This window comes from Microcaecilia unicolor, chromosome 1, assembly GCF_901765095.1.
Source record: "Microcaecilia unicolor chromosome 1, aMicUni1.1, whole genome shotgun sequence".
NCBI lineage: Eukaryota > Metazoa > Chordata > Amphibia > Gymnophiona > Siphonopidae > Microcaecilia > Microcaecilia unicolor.
The window spans coordinates 288,726,559-288,749,381 of record NC_044031.1 but is presented as its reverse complement, the minus strand read 5'-3'; the positions used below and the strand labels follow the sequence as shown (position 1 = coordinate 288,749,381).

The following is a 22,823-nucleotide window of genomic DNA, read 5'->3' as shown; positions in this document are numbered from 1 at the left end:
TGCACTAATTGGGACATTGTGTTTCTCTCCATGTGGAGCGAGAACAAAGAGTGCATTCATTCACTGTGTGCATTTCTTAAAACAAAAAAGTGAGAAAGAAAAAGAAAACAGATGCTACAGTATGTTTAATTAACAGCAATACATGAAATGCTGAATCTCACAACAGCAAGTTCTAGAAGCTGACAACCAAAAATATGATTAAAGTGCCCCATGTTGAAGATTTATAAATGAAAACTCAAACAATTGTTATAAAACTAAGAACTTTGTAACGATTGTTTGCCCAAGGGTTTGCTGTGTTTTCTCATTCCCATTATACTGTGACCCTTTTCTTGGCCACTCATTTTTCGTATCGACAAATTATAAGTGTAATAAAACAAATTATCACCTTGGTAAAATTATTTATTTTATTTTGTGCCTATTGCAAGATTTTTTTTACTAACCAGGTCCAAACTGTCTTTCTTCTGGTGTCACATTGATCGAAGTGCACGGATATATCGATTCAACACATCTAGCAGGAGACAGCTGGATATTCCTGGAAATAAACAATTGCCAGTCTAGCCTGTCTGAGAGCAAGGTACATATATTTGATAAGCAGTTAAAGAACAGTGAAACCTAATGAGTTCTTCGGCTGCCTGCAGGGTGGCACTGCTAGTCTATATATCATTTGAGCTTATGCTTTGGAGCTGGCTACTTTTTCTACTTTCAAAAATAAAGTAAATCTGAGCAGTTAAATAGCAAATACCTTTTGCACATGTGTCCCATTCTGGACATAAAGGGGAGGAGCACAATTTTCTAAAGTTCTAGTTTATGTTTGAAAATACTCCTTAAGTACTTGCCCAGATTTCATTAGCTATTTCTGCAGAATGACTGTACAAGAATATTGAAAAATCCAACATATATATTTCGAGGGTAATTCTATATACTGGGCACTTCCATACAGTTACCCTGAGGTTGCGTGGTAGAAGCCTGTTCGGTAACGGAACTTGGGTGCCCAGATTCTATTATAAAATACAAGCATAATCAGGGATTAATGCACGTAACATTTAGGAGCCTGCAGTTACACCAGCCATGGAGCTTATGGAAATGCAGGTGCTTAAAAGCAGCAAGGACACTCATGCTCCACCTTACTTATCTTATGTCATCAAATTCAGTCATCTGGGTTGTCTTCAGTTTGGCCAGCCACTTTACCCTTTACTCATCAACTAGGACCTTCCACTTGCCCCAACAACATCTCTTATCTGTCTCTTCTTTTTGCCAAGTGTATTTGGACATTAGGGGCCTGATATTCAGACCACAGGAGGTAGCCAGGCTCAGCCACAATATTCAATACCAGACTGTTTCTGGTGACCAGCATTGAATATACGGTTTATTTTTGGCAGGTTTGAATTTAACTAGCCAAGACGATATTCAGCGCTGACCGGTTAAGTTGGAACTGGCCAAAGATATGCCACCTCTTGATGCGGCCATATTTGGCCGCCAAACATAGCCAGTCAGATGCTGAATAATGGAGCTGACTGGCTATGTCATGCAACATAGACGATGTAACCTTGGTCTCAGCACACACACAGTTCCGGGGCACCAGCTAGCCCATCGTGGGTCACAGACACCCCAAGACAAAGATAATACGTCAAATAACACATTTTTTTTCCACATCTTATCAAGGTCCTAGTCCTTCTAATTCACTGATCTGGGTGCAGGCCGGGCCCAGATAAAAATCCAGAAGGCCATAGGGTTTTGAGCGAGGCTGCATTTCTCTTAGTCTGCGATCTCTTTTCTTTACCAGTCTGGGAGTAAATGAATTCCACTCTCACTGAAAGAAAAGACTGCAGTCCAAAGAGTTATGCAAAAAATAACCAAACATTACTAAAGTTTTACAACAGACAGTTCAATTCTTCTTAAAGCAGTCAATCTATAATCCAACTCAATATTAGATTCCAAACTATAATCCAGAGCAATTTAGGGATAAGGTGTATCTTCTCAAAGGCAATTTATAATTTTACAGTATATACATATTTACAGCTCCTCCTGTCCATACCAATCCCTTCTGGGTGAAATAATTTAAGACTGTGCCTGCAGCACTTGACAACAAGCAGACCTTCCTTTGGATCAGACCTCCATTTCTATCAACACTTCTCCCCTCAAAGGAGTACCTCGCCAGGCTGCCACCTTTGGCTCCAAACAGCTCTTCACTGTTCCTGCTCCCAGTTTGGGATCCGCTTTTTCCCCACCTCAAGGGATCCTCCTTCTCACGGTTAATGCAGGAATTAACAGAAACCACCTCTTTGGTCAGCCTTAGTTTCTTGAATCCATCCAGGATTCCCCCTCTCCTCCAAGGGTCCCGGCAGAGGTAAAGGTAACCAAAGACCTTGTGCACTCCCCATCAACATCATTTATTATCTCTAATTCCTCCTACACTGTCACTCAACAACCAAAAGCATTCCCCTCTGCAACTTACCCAGGAACCCACCCACTTGGGCTGAATCTTTTACCACCGATAAGTCCAGAAACCGTCCCTCAGAGACTCTGGAGAATTCTCTGAATATTATTGCATAGCCTGCTAAGTATCATTTAAGTGGCCAGGTGCCGTTCCTGGCCAGTCAAATGTTTTTGAATATTGGGGAGTAATAGATCATCAAGATGCAGCATCGTAGCCCCCTCCCTCTGGAATAGTCTCCCTCTCTGCCTTAGGCTTGAATCTTCATTTGACAAATTTAAGTCCCAACTTAATCAAATCAAACTAGAGCTTATACACTGCTAAAATCCCTCATTAGGGTTCAGTGCAGTTTACATCAATTAAATGTCTACTTATAACAGAGTAAGGGAAATCTACCTATGAGAAGTGAGTGAAAATGAGAAATCATATTCGGGCAATGAGAATCACATGAAAGTCATATGGAGTTAGGCAATCAGATGGTAGGCTTTGGGAACAAGAAAGTTTTTAATTTCTTCCTAAAGCTGTGGTAGTTGCAGTCAGACCTGATGCCATTGGGGAGTGAGTTCCATAGGGAGGTCCCTATTACAGGGAAAAGTGAATTAAAAATCTTATGGAATCTAGTTCCCTTGTATGGCAGAGAGGAGAGGTGCAATTGTTCCCCGAGTCTCATGGAATAGGCTAAACATAGTGACACATTAGTTAAGAGACTGGATGTGATACCGTATAGAATGTGAAAAACTATACATGCAGCTTTGAACCTGATTCCGCCATGGGGAGCCACTGCAGTTTAGTCAAGTATGACGATACATTGTTACATAAGTACATAAGTAGTGCCATACTGGGAAAGACCAAAGGTCCATCTAGCCCAGCATCCTGTCACCGACAGTGGCCAATCCAGGTCAAGGGCACCTGGCACGCTCCCCAAACGTAAAAACATTCCAGACAAGTTATACCTAAAAATGCGGAATTTTTCCAAGTCCATTTAATAGCGGTCTATGGACTTGTCCTTTAGGAATCTATCTAACCCCTTTTTAAACTCCGTCAAGCTAACCGCCCGTACCACGTTCTCCGGCAACGAATTCCAGAGTCTAATTACACGTTGGGTGAAGAAAAATTTTCTCCGATTCGTTTTAAATTTACCACACTGTAGCTTCAACTCATGCCCTCTAGTCCTAGTATTTTTGGATAGCGTGAACAGTCGCTTCACATCCACCCGATCCATTCCACTCATTATTTTATACACTTCTATCATATCTCCCCTCAGCCGTCTCTTCTCCAAGCTAAAAAGCCCTAGCCTTCTCAGCCTCTCTTCATAGGAAAGTCGTCCCATCCCCACTATCATTTTCGTCGCCCTTCGCTGTACCTTTTCCAATTCTACTATATCTTTTTTGAGATACGGAGACCAGTACTGAACACAATACTCCAGGTGCGGTCGCACCATGGAGCGATACAATGGCATTATAACATCCGCACACCTGGACTCCATACCCTTCCTAATAACACCCAACATTCTATTCGCTTTCCTAGCCGCAGCAGCACACTGAGCAGAAGGTTTCAGCGTATCATCGACGACGACACCCAGATCCCTTTCTTGATCCGTAACTCCTAACGCGGAAACCTTGCAAGACGTAGCTATAATTCGGGTTCCTCTTACCCACATGCATCACTTTGCACTTGTCAACATTGAACTTCATCTGCCACTTGCACGCCCAATCTCCCAGTCTCGCAAGGTCCTCCTGTAATCGTTCACATTCCTCCTGCGACTTGACGACCCTGAATAATTTTGTGTCATCGGCGAATTTAATTACCTCACTAGTTATTCCCATCTCTAGGTCATTTATAAATACATTAAAAAGCAACGGACCCAGCACAGACCCCTGCGGGACCCCACTAACTACCCTCCTCCACTGAGAATACTGGCCACGCAATCCTACTCTCTGCTTCCTATCTTTCAACCAGTTCTTAATCCATAATAATACCCTACCTCCGATTCCATGACTCTGCAATTTCTTCAGGAGTCTTTCGTGCGGCACTTTGTCAAACGCCTTCTGAAAATCCAGATATACAATATCAACCGGCTCCCCATTGTCCACATGTTTGCTTACCCCCTCAAAAAAATGCATTAGATTGGTGAGGCAAGACTTCCCTTCACTAAATCCGTGCTGACTTTGTCTCATCAGTCCATGTTTTTGTATATGCTCTGCAATTTTATTCTTAATAATAGCCTCCACCATCTTGCCCGGCACCGACGTCAGACTCACCGGTCTATAATTTCCCGGATCTCCTCTGGAACCCTTCTTAAAAATCGGAGTAACATTGGCTACCCTCCAGTCTTCCGGTACTACACTCGATTTTAGGGACAGATTGCATATTTCTAACAGTAGCTCCGCAAGTTCATTTTTTAGTTCTATTAATACTCTGGGATGAATACCATCAGGTCCCGGTGATTTACTACTCTTCAGCTTGCTGAACTGACCCATTACATCCTCCAAGGTTACAGAGAATTTGTTTAGTTTCTCCGACTCCCCCGCTTCAAATATTCTTTCCGGCACCGGTGTCCCCCCCAAATCCTCCTCGGTGAAGACCGAAGCAAAGAATTCATTTAATTTCTCCGCTATGGCTTTGTTATATCTTTTTTAGTTTGAAAATCAATCATATTTAGTATTTTGCTTTATCTGCAGTTTCTTTAGGTATTGAGACTTGATGCCGAGAAATAAAATGTTGCAGTAATCAAGGTGTGGCATGACCAGCATTTGAACCAGTAGCATGAATGCTTTCTAAGAAAGGTCTACTCTTCTCTCTAGCCTTTGCAAATACATCTCAGCATCAGACATTGTAGTAGTGTTTTCAGGCCCAGAACTTATCAAAAAGTAGAAGAGCTTTGTAGATCCCTCCTCATATGCTTTCCTCCCCATTCCTTCCTTATATTTTAATTGTAATTTTTACTATTCCTTCTTGCCATCTTGTGTCTGTTCATGGTCTTATATATTGTGAGATTATTTGTTTCCTGCCCTGATATACATACATATGTTCATATTTTGTCTTTTATGTAAACTGCTTAGATTTTCATTTATATAAGTGGTATATCAAATAAAACGAACATGTACACGTAAGTACACATCCACACATGCATAAAATATGCTAGTATTTTTTTTTATTTTATATTTCTAAATTTAGAATTACAATAATACAAGCAAAACACTTGAAATAGCGAAAGAGATATCGATCAGAAATTTCAAACAATATAAAGGAGCAAAGAAAATCAGCAAGATTGCACTCTAAAAGTGCTCAATAATGAGAGAGATCCAATACACAAATCAAAAGAAAACTAAGATTAATATCATAATTGCACATTTAGAATAGAATCAAACTTCAAGCTAATCCAATACTAAAATTAACGACACAGCAGAAGACTAATGGTCAGTGATCCTAGCATTTAGAAAAGATGAAAGCCATTGAGGATTATAAAATACATACCATACCAGGGATGCCAAGGGTGAATCATCCCACAAAGTGAGATTTTACCACACTAAGAAGTGAGATTATTCAGAGCGTACATCCAGGGTATAAATCTAGAATGACTCGAGGAAGCATTAAATGATATTGGCTTTTCTTTGAAGCCTCTGAAAGAATACAGAAAATTTAATAGCACATCTACTTGCAGTAAAGAGAAAAGGAACAGGCAAGGGGAAGCAGCAGGAAAGAAGGTGTGCTCAGATTTCTTCCTATCAGTTAGACCACTTGTGGTTTACTTCTCCAAGGCTTCCCTCTCATAAAAGAAGTGATCAACATCAGTGCACTGGTACTGAAGCTCTGATGAGTGAGAAATAGGGCTCAAAGAATGTGAGTGAGAAAGCTTTAAAATGAGTGTGACACACTCCTAATGAGTGAGACTTGGCATCTCTGCTACACACTTTGATATTTAACAAGACATTCACAAAAGAATGACAAGGAAAAAAAAACTCCCCAAGCTGAAAAACCCCTGGTTGAAACATGAAAAGCTGTTCCTTCTTCTTCTTTTGAGTAGATTTAGCTACATCATGGAAAAATTCTAATCTTATGTCCCATGAGAGAGAGAGAGAGAGAGAGAAAGAGAGAGAGAGAGAGAGAGAGAGAGAGAGAGAGATCAATTTTAATAACCAAATCTCTGTCTGGCTCCAATGTACAAGTAATTATAAGAGTAACAGATGATATCTGGCATATTTAGACTCCACTTGGGTCTTGACTTTACTAAAATAAGGAAATATTTTGCTCCATAATACTTCTGCAGTGGGAAATGCTTTTGAATAGTATGGATGATGGGTGTATTAGAATGTGCTGGCTTTACAGTTGTGGGTAGAGGAATTTTATTTATTCTATTTTATTATTGCTTTTAAATCACCTAAAATTCGTTGGGGAAAGAGGCAATGAATAAGCCTAATTAAATAAACAAATATGCTGTTCTTCCGATCCCTTAGGATCACCTAGAGTGACTCGGGGGCCCTTCTTGTCAGTGCACGAGTAGGGATTGGATCATGCATTGACAAGAAAAGGGATATTAAAAAAAGACCAATAGATCTGCCTCCTTTCTCCCCCACCCTCAACACCAGAAGCAAGCCCTGGTATTCTAGTGGGCGCCCCTTCCTCCTTCCCTGACACAATTTCCTGCTCCAAATACACAAAAACACTGGAGTTCTACAGGACCTCCCTTCTCTTTCCTCCTCCCCAGACCCAACACCCCCCCCCCCCCCCCTCCCGTCTCCAACATAAAAAGTAAATCCCTGGTAGTCTAGTGACCTCTCCCTTCCCCGCACCCCTGGACCCTTGCCATCCATCTCAAAAAGGAAGGAGCAATCAATGCCCACTTGATCCTGCATCCAGTACTGCTGTCATTCAAAATGGCTCCCTTGTGGCCCTTGAGGATCTGGAAAATGTTAATAATCATTTCTAGTTGCTGACGAGTGTTTAATTAAAGATGCTTTCTACAAAGACATGGATTGGTGCAAGTTCATTTTAATTGCTGAGCACACACTATACAAAGACGTTTTTTTTGTTTTGTTTTAGAGGGGGGGGGTTCTATTTTTTTTTTTTATTTTAGTCTTGTTTTTGGAAGTATTTTTTTGAAGTGTTGCCTGTTGGGATTATATACAGGTTACAGACATTCAAAATGGTGGCACCAGATCCTTAGCAGTATGTTCTGATGCACTGCTAGGGTTAGTCTACTAAATAAAGCAACTGAAAATTTTGTGGCAGAGAGACCATTCACTTAAGCAGCGTATTGAAAAGTAATAGAAGTATTTTGGGTAGTTTTACCTTAACTGTAGGTTTCTAGCAGGTGAACCACAGAGCAAAGGTACAAGAGATGAGCAGTGCAACAACAAGAGTGGTACACAGAGTGAAATCACTGCATGTTTTATTGTTTTTGGTGCCTTTTTGTGACATCTGCAAGAGGTTTTCTACAATTCAGATTTACAATAAATGCCCTAAATCATAAAAGGAAGGGCAAAGGGCACCAACAGTGGCATGAACACCCCAAGGCAATTTTTTTTAAGGGTTAAAAGGGATAAAGACTCTAAGACAGTGGTTTTCAACCCAGTCCTCAGGGACTACCTGGCCTGTTGGAATTTCAGGATATTCACAATGACTATGCATGAGAGAGATTTTCATACCAAGAAGGCAATGCTTGCAAATCTGTCTCATGCATATTCATTGTAAATATCCTGAAAACCTAACTGCCCTGTTGGACCATGAGGACTGGTTTGAAAACCACTGCTCTAAGGCCCCAGTAGAGAGCAAAATAGCACCAATAGTGTCATGCATACCATAAAAGAAGTAAGACAAAACAGAATAAATAATGGCACGAATACCCCCAAAACACTGGGAGAGAAGGGGCAGTGCAGCACTAACTTTGGTAGGAACATCCCACAGTGGTTTCCTTAACTGGCTACAAAAAAATTTTTTAACAGAGAGGTTCTTAACCTATTTTTGTTCCTGCACCCCATTTACTGATCAATGAAACCCTCTTCCTAAACCCCATGTCCACTAGAGACTGCTACATATGTTGCTAACAGTGCTAACTGCTCACATGCTGCTAATATTACAGTAGTGCACAGTTATACTATCAATAACTATCCTAATAACTGCCTTCACTCAATCTAGAAAGTTTCACTAAATTGCCTCAGACCCTTCTCCACATCCTATTTGGCTTTTACTACCCAGTATATCTCCTTATATGGAAAGACGACCCTCTTGTGGTAGTACCAAGAGACTACCACTAGAGGTCATCAGTGCCATTTTGGAATAAGGTGCTGACCTAGATGGCAGTGGAGGAGGACTGATGCTGCCCAGGATCACTGGCCCACAAATGCAGACCCTTGGATACATACTGGGGGATCAGGGGAGGAGAGAGGGGAAGGGAGCGATCTGGGGGAAAGGTTTTCTCTCAGGGACAGGGCTTCTTGAAGGGGGTCAGGTTTTTGGATCAGGGGGTTGGATTTGTCATTGGGGGGTTGGGGTTCTGCTGGGAGGGTTGGAGATTTGATCATGCAGGGTTAAGATTGTGATGGGGGACAGGGACAGGTTGTGATACCGTGGTTAGCTGCTCTGTTGTGTCTTAATGCATGGCCATTGTGTTTCATGCCCAGGCCGATAGTGTGCAGGGCCCATACTGTTGGCCCAGGTATACAATGCAATGGCCATGTGTTAAATGCATGCTCTGTTTGCTAAATGCAGGGCAGATTCAGGGCACACACCCTACATTTACTGCAAGGGCTTTGTACTTACCACACCTAAAGTTGTGTTTTGAATGTATGGTAAGTGCAAAACTTGCAATTTAGTAAAAGGGCAACCAAGATTTTGAACTTCACTTGATAGAATTTGGAATCCACTGCAGAAATTTTAAAATAGAGGTAAATTCATCTGAAAATCTGTTTGCAACAGTTGAGCTATAACATTCAGAATGAGCTGCTAGTGCCAATTAAGTCTTTTTGGAATCCCTGTACAAACTAAGTTGCATTAATCGAGGCTAGAAATCATGCAAGCTGGATGACAAAAACAAAAGCAGGGCCATCAAAGGAGGGACTTGGATAATGGATATTTGTGTTGTAACTGAAATGTTTTATAGTTTCTAACCAATCCTAACCACGACATACATAAAAGCAACCATTGGGAGAACAATTTTCAAATAGTTACTTTACCCATGTTTTTTTTTCAAGCAACAATTTCCAGTGGATACTTACATGTGTAAAAGAGGCTTTTTGAAAATTGCTTACCTTGTGGGCAGGCAAAATGCCTCCTTGTGGGTATCCCTGAGTCCGGGTCCTGGTCTGGCTGGATTCCCTCTAGGGCAGGCTCCATAGGCGTAGTTTGACTGTTTCATTGGGGGGGGGAGGGGCAAAGGTTGGGGCGGAGCATATTAGCATATTAATTTGCATATATACATATGCAAATGAATATGCTAATGTGGAGGACGGAATTGAAATTTACAGGCAAAATATCACAGATGCACATTTCAAAAAGCTGACATATTTCAATTAATAAATTCTGAATAAAATACTTTTTTCTACCTTTGTTGTCTGATCATTTAGTTTTTCTATTCGCTTTAGTCCCAATATCTTCTGTTTTATGCAGTGTCTTCTTTCCAGTAGGCTTCCCTCTGCTCCCCACCCTCCCAGTCCCATCCATCTCCTGCTCCTTCCCTCTGCTCCCCACCCCTCCCAGTCCCATCCATCTCCTGCTCCTTCCCTCTGCTCCCCTCCTCTCCCAGTCCCATCCATCTCCTGCTCCTTCCCTCTGCTCACCTCCTCTCCCAGTCCAATCCATCTCCTGGCCCTTCCCTCTGCTCCCCACCCCTCCCAGTCCCATCCATCTCTTGCTCCTTCCCTCTGCTCCCCACCCCTCCCAGTCCCATCCATCTTCCCTCTGCTCCCCACACCTCCCAGTTCCATCCATCTTCCCTCTGCTGCCCCCCCCCCCCCCGCGAGGTCCAGGATCGTGACTCCATTTACCCCCTCTCTTCCTCCCTCCCTCCGGCACAGGCAGTAGTCTTCTTCGACCTTTCTGTGCTCCTGGCAGCGGTAGCAACGTATACACGCTGCCTTCGGTCTGCCCCAGAAGCCTTCTCAAGTTCCTGTTCCCACCTATGCGGGAACAGGAACTTGAAGAGAAGGCTTCGGGACAAAGCCGAAGGCAGCGTGTACGTTGCTACCGCTGCCAGGAACACAAAAAAAGCTGAAGAAGGCCCTGCGCCGGAGGGAGGGAGGAAGAGAGGGGGTAGACAGACACGCTCGTCTCCGTCCGCTTCGCTTCCCTGCCCTCTCTGTCTGCGTCCCGCCTTACTCTGATGTCATTTCCTTTCGGGCAGGACACAGACAGAGAGGGCAGGGAAGCCAAGCGGACGGAGCCGAGCGCATGCCTGCTTGTTTTTTGTGTTTTTTACTACTAGTGCCAGTCGTCACGTCGTCGTTTGGGGGGGCATTGCCCCCCCTCGCCCCCCCCCTCACCCCCCCTCACCCCCCCCTCGCCCCCCCCCCCAGTCTACACCCATGGCAGGCTCTGTAGGTTCCTTATACTTCTGGCACCTGGTGCCTCCACCTGGAGAAGAAAAAGGTTAGTGAATGTGTTTACCCTCTTTTCCCCCCAGGAAAACCCAAAAAGGCCCTCTGTGAACAAAGTGTCAAAAGATTTAACAATTTTATTGAACGATATAAAAGCATTGAAAGATTAACAATGTTTAAAGCTTGGTTTTCAGATAACCACACCCAGTGGTGTGCTGGTAAATGTTTAACAACAGGCTCTCTCCACAGTCCACCTCTGCCACCCCCCCCCCCCCCCCCCCATCCACCTCTGCGCCCTCCACAAATTGCAGAGCTGGCTATAGCTGGGGAGAGCCTGGGGGGGGCAATGCATTACTATCTTCAAGAAAAAAAAATTTAAGTGATCCCAGGTTCCAATCTAATTCGTGTTTAATGTGGGATAAAATGCCATAAATAAGTAAATAAATATAAACTTTTAATGTTGAGTACCTGATTCTCAAAGTGGACATATTCCAAACACTATAATGAAAATAAAATGATTTTTTTCTACCTTTGTTGTCTGGTGACTTTGTTTTTCTGATCATGCTGGCCTGGTATCTGATTCTGCTGCTATCTGTCCTCTTAACTCCATTTCCAGGGCTTCCTTTCCATTTGTTTCTTTACTTTCCGCCTTTCTTCATTTCTTGCCCTGCATCCGTAAGTAAAAGCTGGGTCCTACTCCGCAGACTTGACTGTCCAGTGGATCCAGCTTCTGCCTATTTTCTTCATCCATGTGCAGTTTTTCTCCTCTCTTCCTTTTCCCTCATCTCATCTCCTTCCTCACTCTTCCCTCCCCTCCCCTCCCCTCCCCTCCATCCATGTCCAGCATTTCTTCTCTCTCCCTTCCCTCTCCTCCATCCATGTCCAGCAACCCTCCTCTCCATCCATGTCCAGCAACCTTCCTCTCCTCTGCCCTCCCTCCATCCACCCATGTCCAGCAACTCTCCTCTCCCCTGCCCTGCCTCCATCCACCCATATCCAGCAATTCTCTTCTCTCCCCTGCTCCCCTCCAGCCATCCATACCCAGCGATTCTCTTCTCTCCCCTGCCCCCCTCTATCCATCCATACCCAGTGATTCTCTTCTGTACCCTACCCCCCAGCCATCCAGACCCAGTGATTCTCTTCTCTCCCCTGCCCCCTCCAGCCATCTAGACCCAGCGATCCTCTTCTCTCCCCTGCTCCCTCTCCAGCCATCCAGACCTAGTGATTCTTTTCTCTCCTCTGCCCCCCCCCAGCCATCCATACCCAGTGATTCTCTCCTCTCCCCTGGCCCCCCAGCCATCCAGACCCAGTGATTCTCTTCTCTCCCCTGCCCCCTCCAGCCATCCATACCCAGCGATTCTCTTCTCTCCCCCCTGCCCTCCTCTATCCATCCATACCCAGAGATTCTCTTCTCTACCCTACCCCCCTCCAGCCATCCAGACCCAGTGATTCTCTTCTCTCCCCTGCCCCCCTCTAGCCATCTAGACCCAGCGATTCTCTTCTGTCCCCTGCTCCCCCTCCAGCCATCCAGACCCAGTGATTCTCTTCTCTCCTCTGCTCCCCTTCCAGCCATCCAAACCCAGCAATTCTCTTCTCTCCCCTGCCCCCCCTCCAGCCATCTGTACCCAGCAATTCTCCTCTCTCCCCTGATTACCTCCGTCGAAGCGGCCGCGTCATTGAAAGCCCTGTCCATCTCTAGCCTTCCCTTCGTGAGTTCGTTCCCTCAGAATACCCGGCCTCGCGGAAAGAGGAAATGAAGTCAGAAGGCGGGACTCTGAGGTAACAAACTCATGAAGGAAGGCTAGATACGGGCAGGGCTTTCAATGACGTGGCCGCTTCGACGGAGATAATAAAAATGATTTAAATCCCCCCCTTCCAGGGCAGCGCAGGCAAATGAGGGCAGTGGTGGGAGGTGAGGTGAATGGGGTAAGCGTGGCTTATGGCGCCCTCCTGCCATGCTTACCTCGTTTACTGGAGCCGGCTCGACGTGCTGAACAACCGGCTCGCAAGATCTTTAAAAAATTAACAACCGGCTCTTGCGAGCCAGCTCCAGCACACCACTGACTACACCTCTCTACTCAGGATAACCACTGAAATGCAGAGAAAACTGTAAACCATATTCCACACAGTCTAAAATCAATACATTTAACCAATTACTTTTTCTTATAGACAGTACTCTTTTAGCCAATTAGTTCAGCATTCTTTTGATCCATTATTTCTTTTGCCTAAGCAACTTTTCTGTCACTCTAGACTGAGTCTTCATGTGGGCATGGCAGTGTGGCCTGGGTTCCACCCCTTACTCCTTATGTCCTTCCCTGGTCCTCCCCAACCAAGTCCCCAAGTCTCACCCTCCTGCTGGAGCACTCTGGGTTGGTGGCTGCTAAATATCACAGTGAGTCAAACTGACTTGGCTTGCTCCCACTGCTAAGCTCCTAGTGCTGATTGAGCTTCCCAGGCCTCAGCTGAGCTCCTGGTGCCAGTCCATACCCCATAAGCTGCCACTCCCAATTACATTCCAGATGCTTTCGCTGCTGGGCCTTGGGCAACCCCAGTGTCTCCAAAGGCCTTGCTCTGAGTTGGTTCCCAGGGGCAATATACCCCAGGCTCACTCCACAAAGGCCTCCTCTGCTGCTGGGCCTGGGGCCACTCTCATGGACTGATTGTCTTTAATGCTTCCCAAGGGTCACCGGCCCTCCCATCTTCCCAAGGTGTTCTAGGGGTCCTGCTGTGGCTTACAAGAGCTCTGTGACCAACAGTCCCAGGGTTCCCTCTCAGAGGCTGATCTCTTCTCTGCTAGTCTTCAGGAGGGGCCCATAAGGTACTTTTCCCTGCTGCAGCCCTGAATAATAGCCCTTAAAAGAACCCTGCAACTAGAATTACTTAGGTTTTCCCAATAGAGAGCAACTTCTCCTGTGCCAGTCTTCATGAGGAGCTCATAGGGTACATTTCCCTACTGCAGCCCAGAATACCAGCTCTTAACAGAGCTCTGCATCCAGTAGAATTAGGGTTTCCCCAGAATCTTGGAGTATCAGAGACCTGAAGACCCAGACCCCAGTTACTAGTCAAAAGGTCAGTATTTGTCCTCTTTTATTATGGTAAGCTTTCTGACCTCTCCCCCCCCCCCCCCCCCCCCCACCACCACCAATTAGCTTCAGCTATGCTTCCTCTATGTGCTTACATTACTAAACCCTTTAGTGGATAATATTTCCAAAGTGTGTAAATGTGACCCCATCAATCTGCCTATCTCTCCTTCAGTGAATAATTAACATAAGGTGCTGCCCACCAAACACCTCCTCTCTCTCCCCAATTTCTCATTAAACCATCTATTTAAGGGGGGGGGGGGGTCATACATATACTCCTGGATTCTATATAGGTCGACCAAAGTTGGACATGGACCACAGATCCATGCACAAACTAATTAGTTAATTAGGCGCTATCAATTATTGGTATTAACAAGCACTTGATTGGCAATAATTAAGAGTTATATGTGGATCTGTCCTATACCCTATTCTATAACAAGTGTGCCTATATTTCATAATGCACAGTTCCAAAGGGGGAGTGGCCACAGAAAGGGCAAAGGCAGGTCAGGGGCATTACCAGAAATTAGACATGATGTTATAGAATACCTGTATTTGCACACCTAACTGCCCGATGTTATGATCATGTAACACCTTTCCTGAGAGAGCATCATTGGCTACCTATAAAGTATCAGATAATTCATAAAATCCTGACCATCACTTTCAAAGCCCTATACTTAGGCTCCCCCCATATTTAGCTACTCTTATCACTCCCTATTCCCCTGTCCGCTAGCTTCATTCTGCATTTGATTGCCATTTGTCTGTACCATCTGTTCAATGTTCTCGACTTAGCTCTACCTGTGCCTTTGCGTTCTTTTGTTTGCCCCTTTTCTTTGGAACTCCTTACCATCGCCTTCGAATTCAGAGCTTTCTTTCCCTTGTTTCCATTGTCTTCTTAAGGAACCTTTTTTTTTTTTCTCAGGCATTTCCTTAATCCCGATCTTCCCTGAAGGTCAGGTCATTGGCAAATAACCGGTGTCTCCGTTTCCCTACTCATCTTGATCTTTTGTATTCCTTTTCTGCTCTAATCTGCTCTGTCCTATTTGATATTAGCGTTCCTTTCATTTTAATGTGGTTTTAAGTTTTGTACACCGCTTTGATTGGTTGTGAAAGGCGGTATATCAAGTCTCCAATAAACATAAATATAAACATCAGCTTTTGGCAGGAGTAAATGCTCGTGTACAAAGTTAGGGGTGAAATGCGCACTGAGCTAGTATTTTGTATGTAAAACGTTTCCATGCAGAGTGCCCTTTACAGAATACTAGCTTAGTGCACATCATTTTGGGGCCTATCATTGGGCCCATTTTTAGAATCTAGCCCACACTGTGCCACAATACAGAAACTTTTACCCACATTCAGTAGAAGTGTTCCCAGCAGTGGTGTTCCTTGTTCAGCAGGCACCTGAGGTGGATTGCCGCTGCGCACCTCCTCCCCCCCTCAATGCAGCATCACCCCCCTCCCCCCCCCCCCCCCCCCGGGTGCAGCATCGTCATCCCCAGCGCATCATTTCAAGACACACACACCCGGGTGCATTGCCTCTTACCTCCTGGGGTGCTGGGAGCCGCCGTGCAGCTGTCGGCTCCGCCGATTCCCTGCTCCCTCTGCCCCGGAACAGGAAGTAACATCAGAGAGAACAGGGAACCGGTGGAGCCGACAGCCGCGCAGCTGCTCGCTGCACTCCCCCTGCAGCGTGCACCCAGGGCGGACCGCCCCCCCACCACCCCACCCTCAGTACACTGCTATTCCCAGGCATTGCTACAGCACACATAACTGTGCACTTTCAAAACTGCATGTGTTCATTTTCTTGGAAAATGTACCCACAAGAAACGTAGGTCCAATTCTTTGCAACTTTTAAAATGAAAGTACAAGAGCACTTTCCCTTTAAACACTGGTGCAAAGACTGTGAGCAAAACGTACCCTATGGACTCTGCAGCAGTGTGAACATTGAAAATGATCTCTAGTAAGGTATTTCCTGGAGAGTCCCCGTGTTTATATTTCACATTCTTTGCGATTGATTCAAAAATCATTGTTCTATAGGACTTCCAAATATTGAATGCCATCTATTTTTGCTTTCCAATGTACTACTACTACTACTAATACTTAGCATTTCTATAGCGCTGCCAGGGTTACGCAGCGCTGTACAAGTTTAACATGGGGAAGGACAGTCCCTGCTCAAGAGAGCTTACAATCTAAAGGTTACAAACAATGTAGCTCTACCCTTCGGTGAGGATTATAACAGTGAACACATCCATGGTAAAACAACTGGAGTTTTATTTAATCTGAACACCAGGAGAGCAGCAAATGAAAGGTTAAACACTTGTGAATATGCCCAAGCAAATATAATATAAACTGGTCTCAGAAGCACTCTTAAGAGAAAACAAAGACATACACCATTAATCAAAATACCTAAGCTATGCAGGGCACTTGAAACCAAAATATATCTGACAGTGTGCTCTCTGAAGAAATGAGTCCTGGATTAAGTACTTGCTGTGCTGGTGTACATACAATCTGCTTTTAGTTGTAGCCTATTTCCACAATCACTTCACACATAGAAAGACTAACAATGCTCCATCTTTGCCCTGGCAACAATAGCAAGTTAGTCTCTCTGCAGGAACTACTTGAAAACACTTTGCACCTGATAAAAAAAAGGCTGCAGTGTCTTTATCTGTTAAAGCAACAACTGCAATTGCTGTAATTCACTCACCCCTAAAATAGGGCTCCTCTGCTGGGTTTCTGGAGGGCTCACTCACTTGCTTCTTGTGAAGTCTGCCCTGCATGCAGGAATGCTGCTGGAGGAATCATATCATTCCTCTTTTCATTCTTTCTGATCCAGGACTGGAGAATCCTCTCTCTCTCTCTCTCTCTCTCTCAAGTCTCTCTTATTCCGAAGATACTCTTCTTTTTTGCCAGGGATGATTTTTTTTTTTTTTTAAAAAGCTATCTTCTTTCTCCTCTTATCATTGGCCAAGTCTCTTTCTGTGCTCTCACTGGCTCTCAGGGTCAGATGGAATAAAGCAGAGTACACTTCCATGAAGCACTGCCCAGTGCCCCAAGACCAAATTTCAGTACTATCCTGCAGCAGCCACCTGATGGGCATATGCACAAGGGAACAGGCAGCTCCTTGTGACTCTGGGCAAGTCACTTAACCCTCCATTGCCCCATGTAAGCCGCAATGAGCCTGCCATGAGTGGGAAAGCATGGGAAACAAATGTAACAAAAATAAAATAAAATAAACTCTAAGCAGAAGGTAAGGTAAGAGGATACTACACTCCCCTTCACTCATCCAGTCTTTGTCATCCTTGGTAATGTAAAAAAAAAAGGCTAAACAAAACACAATGGCTACCACTGACCCCTATGCATGGTCTCACAATACTGCTGCTAGGGGCCAAACCACCAAGTAAGGAAACATCCCTTATTTGGCAGTCTGAGGCCTAGTTATAGTACTATTTATTTTAGTTACATTTGTACCCCACATTTTCCCACTCATGGCAGGCTCAATGCGGCTTACATGGGGCAATGGAGGGTTAAGTGACTTGCCCAGACTCAGAGTCACAAGGAGCTGCCTGTGTCTGAAGTGGGAATTGAACTCAGTTCCTCAGTACCCCAGGACCAAAGTCCACCACCCTAACCACTAGGCCACTCCTCCACTATGAGACTACTGCTAGGGATCACTGCTGCCATTTGCACAGGGGCAAGTTTGACTGAGACCACCCACTTCTCACCACTGAAACTCTGGAACTGAGAGAGTAGGGAATGGATCCAAGGCGTCTTTAATTTTATATGTTTTGTGGGTCATGTGACTGGCTTCTTAAAAGACCTTGAAAAACTGGATGTGTGAATGAGAAAACTCATCCATACCCACAAAGTCATCTATAAGAATCAGTGTATGCCAAGGCTGTACATTCCTAGTGCCGAAAGAGAAATGGGCATCATAGAAATAGATTATGCATATAGTTACCATCATAGGCCTTCAGGCCTATTTAACATTATCAACAGATCCAAATGCACAAAAGTGCTGATGTAGGAGAGCAAGCACCCAGAATCTAGTTCTGATGGCTGTTAAAACCTGGAAGACTCCTTGCCCTCACATTGGCTTTTAGGTTTCAAAGCCCAAGGTGTGTTCGAGGAAATAAACACACAGCACAGGTTACAAGCATAAAATAATAGCTTGAGCTTTAGGAAAGACCACCATCATGCAGCTGCAAACCCAGCGGCTTTGCTAGACAGGCTTCTAATCCTTATTTCAGCTGAACTGTTTTTATTAGCAATTTTTAGGATACAGATACATTCCTTGGTGTGATAAGATAATTGGCAAGCAACACAGTTTTACTTTCTCTTTCTGTTTCATTAACAGGCATACCATATATTTATGGCTCACACACATCCTTCTTTGGATAAGCTACACACACTTTACTCAGTTTCCTTCATGTCTTAGGTTTCAAGGCCTTTGCTAGTGCATTTGGTTCAGCAGATAGTTATTCTCAGCCAAATATCCACAGGTCATACCCTTCAAGGCTAGTGTTTTCTGCTTCAGAGTACCTTAACAATTCCTCTTCATTATATGACTGACACAGACTTTTCATTTCTCCTTCATCCTCTACCGGACCCAAACTCTCCTGTTCTCCCAGGTACCCTCCAGGGCCTTTACAATAGTTAATCACTGAGCTTGGTCAGACATTCCAACGAGTTGAATCTACCTATAGATACAGGAATTAAATCAACAGAGTTTGCAAAGCAGGAGAAAATGCATTTTAAAGTGTATCAGCAAACATTGAAAAACAAATCAAAAATGCACAAATATAGTGGTAAATATAAAAAGCTACTCCAGGAACCGTACATGGATCAAGTGTGGCCACATGAATGGTAAAGAAGAAGAGCGCTGAAGCTTAAAGATGATAGATGCAGCTCAGGATAGCGGACTATACACGAGATGGTTCACAGCGAGCATAGAAAAAACTGTTACAACCTACATTTGTAGCTTCTGCAAGAAAGAGCTGGAAACAGTTACTCAACTTATAGCTGGCTGCAAAGTGCTGATGGCAGAAAATGTTTATATGGAAAGACACAACAAGGTAGTGCATCTCATTCATTGAAACTCTGTAAGCATTACAACATCAGTGTACCAAGCACTGGGATGATAACCCTAAGAGAATTGTGGAAACAAAGAGGTTACGATAACTTGGGACATCCCCATCCTGACAGATAAAAAGCTGGATGCAAGAAAACCAGACATAGTAGTAAGAGAGAAAAACACTAGGACAGCATTAATCATAGAGCTGTCAGTCCCAAGTGATTACTCTGTGAATTGTGCGGAGAGACAGTCTGAGACCAAGAAAACATCGAACAAAGATACAGAAAAATTTCCCATAGTTTGGAGTGCCATAGGCTTGATCAAAAAGAATTTCCAAACACATCTGGATAGGTTGACTATACATGTTACATCTTACGAACTCCAGAGGGAAGCTCTTTGGTACAATGCAAGTTCTACAGTGAACATTTGTAGTAAATTTGAAGGACTGAGATCATACTCCACATGCCCTGGTTTAGGAGCGAGGTTCATTCCTCTCATGGTATGTGCAAAACTAACCCATTTGGAGAAAATGCCCTAGCATACTAAGGGTTCATGGAGCCTTAATCCTGTTTCTAACAGTGGCCAATCCAACTCGCAAGTAACCAATAAGACCCCAAAGAGTAGATAATTTGCTTCTTGCAGATATATTGATTCACCAGCCTGTTGACTGAGATTGTTATGTTTGCATTTCAATTCTGCAAGTTTACCAATAAGCAGTATTTTCTATTGATTTGTTAAGATTTTAATGGACCAGGTCACTAAGGGTCTGTAACAGTTACTGCGGCATGTCCAAAGCATGCATACTAATTAATATCTTGTCCATGTTTCAATGCCTTACTTTCACGCTGGCTAAGGGCTGAGGAAGATCGATCAAAGCCTTTGACAATTTACTAAACCAGAGTAAATAGATCAGGACAGTGGACACTCAAAGTGTAAACCCAGGTGGAGTTGCATTAGAGAGCAGAAAGCCAGGCGCATATAAAGCAGGCTTAAATTTGGAGGACTACTGGAGCTAAAAAAATCATTCCTTCCTTCACATCAGATAGAAATTAAACCTTGTGACTGTGAGCAAGTCACTTAACCCTTCATTGCCCCAGGTACAAAATAAGTACCTGTATATATGTAAACCGCTTTGAATGTAGTTGCAAAATACCACAGAAAGGCAGTATAACAAGCCCCATTTCCCTTTCCCCTTGAAGCTGAATTCTCTCCTGCTCTACTTCCAATGCCCCATCTGTCCCCAACTATCTTAAAAAAAAAAACCTGTAGCCTGATTTCTTCTCATCATGTTGCAAAGGCGGCATAGAAAAAAAAGTATAGCCAATAACAAAAACAGAGCAAACAATCATAGACACATGAATACCACAGTGTGAGAGCACTTATCAAGGAGTATCATCCAATTACATAAAGTAAAATAAAGTGGCTGCTTGTGGTACCAAACTGAAAGAAATTGTTCTATCGATCTCCATGTTAGAGGGAATTGGCATGACCTGCTGAGCTTTTCTACTGAGGTTTAAAGTACATTGCAAGCACTTCAACAGAGAGGAAACATTTCAACATCTGTAGTATCAAATTTTACATTGCTTCCTTCTTGTTTTCAAAAACATTTTGAATAATCAGTATTATTTGATTTATGCAAGTTTTTGACTTTTGTGTTCTACTCTCTTTGATTTCCATAGCAAGTACTTGTGGTTACACAAAGTCACTTGAGAACATGACATCAAATAGATAGTAAAGAGCTTTTAGCTGTAATATAGAACAAGTGTCCAACAGACGGGGGGGAAAATAGCCTTCCTTTGATTCCTCTGCTCCTTCTACTTTGTCAAAAATTACACATTTGTATGAAGAGGTGATTTAACTAAAGGGAAATTTCAGAGTCTTTATTAGAATACAGAAAGCAAGACTATATACCATGGGGTCTTTAACCAAAGGATGTTAATCTCTAATGCAATTTTAGTATGTGAAAAAAGGCCTATCGCAAAATGTAATAAACATTTTGTGGTAATTTGCCAGTTTGTGTGTGCTAATCATGAATTATGTCGCTTATTTAAAAAATTTGGGAGGGGGTATATCGTGGGCAGAGAATGGGCATAGAAGTGTTAACCAGCTAGCAGGTTCTCCAGCATAAATTATTTTGCAAGTCTCATATATATATATATAAATCTGGGCTTAGCTTGTAGGACAGTCCTGTATTAAAACACATTGAGGGGGATAATCGAACGGGGACGACCGTCTCTAAGGGCACCCATCTCTGAGGACGTCCCCACGAAGGGGCGGGGCATCCCGTATTATTGAAACAAGATGGGCATCCATCTTTCGTTTCGGTAATATGGTCGGGGATGCCCAAATCTCAACATTTAGGTCGACCTAAGAGATGGTCAACCTAAATGTTGAGATGGTCGACCTGGGCGACATCAGTTTTCAGCGAGAATGGAAACTGAGGACGCCCATCTCAGAAATGACCAAATCCAAGCCATTTGGTCATGGGAGGAGCCAGCATTCATAGTGCACTGGTCCCCCTCACATGCCACGACACCAACCGGGCACGCTAGGGAGCACTGCAGTGGACTTCACAAATTGCTCCCAGGTGCACAGCTCCCTTACCTTGGGTGCTGAGCCCCCCAAAACCCACTACCCACAACTGTACAACACTACCATAGCCCTTAAGGATGAAGGGGGGCACCTACATGTGGGTACAGTGGGTTTCTGGTGGGTTTTGGAGGGCTCACATTTACCACCACAAGTGTAACAGGTAGGGGGGATGGGCATGGGTCCGCCTGCCTGAAGTGCACTGCAGTACCCACTAAAAACTGCTCCAGGGGCCTACATACTGCTGTGATGGAGCTGGGTATGACATTTGAGACTGGCATAGAGACTGGGAAAAATGTTTTTTTTTTATTTTTTTTGGGTGGGAGGGGGTTGGTGATCACTGGGGGAGTAAGGGGAGGTCATCCCTGATTCCCTCCGGTGGTCATCTGGTCAGTTTAGGCACCTTTTCGAGACTTGGTCGTAAAAAAAAGGGATCAAGTAAAGTCATCCAAGTGTTCATCAGGGACGCCCTTCTTTTTTCCATTATCGGCCGAGGACGACCCTGTCCCGCCTTCGGTACGCTGCCAACACGCCCCAGGGAACTTTGGTCGTCCCCGTGACAGAAAGCAGTTGAGGACGCCCAAAATCGGCTTTCATTTATGTCAATTTGGGTGACCCTGAGAGAAGGACGCCCATCTCCCGATTTGTGTCGAAAGATGGGTGCCCTTCTCTTTCGAAAATGCCCGTGATAGGGTCCAAAATTCAGACTGTGGGAGGTAGCCAGATTGCCTCCCACGGTCAGCGCTGAACCTGGATATTCAATGCTCGGCCATTTCTGATCATTGACATTCAATATCCGGGTGTTTTTTTTGGATATACAGCGCAGGCCAGCTAAGTTGAAACCAGTCAAAGATAGGCCTGCCATTTCAGTGGCCTAATTTGGCTACCAAACTTAGCTGGCAATGCACTGAATATCGCGGATAGATGGTTAAATCGCATGATATAACCAGCTATCCACTAAGTGTTAATTGGTGATGTTCAGTGGGAGATAGCCGCTGAATATCACTGGTTAGCCAGTTAAGTGCCATTTAAACGGCCAGCAGCTGTTATTGGCAAGTTGAGGACGCCCAAAATCGGCTTTCATTTATGTCAATTTGGGTGACCCTGAGAGAAGGACG

General features: G+C 44.1%; 1 long non-coding RNA gene across 1 annotated transcript; it reads left to right on the top strand.

Moving 5' to 3' along the window:
* Positions 1-1,351: 1,351 nt before the first annotated feature.
* On the top strand, positions 1,352-22,572 carry LOC115460215. Its single transcript, XR_003940418.1, has 3 exons — positions 1,352-1,425; positions 7,738-7,748; positions 22,562-22,572. It is a non-coding gene; the product is annotated as an uncharacterized LOC115460215 (long non-coding RNA).
* The last annotated feature ends 251 nt before the right edge of the window (positions 22,573-22,823 follow it).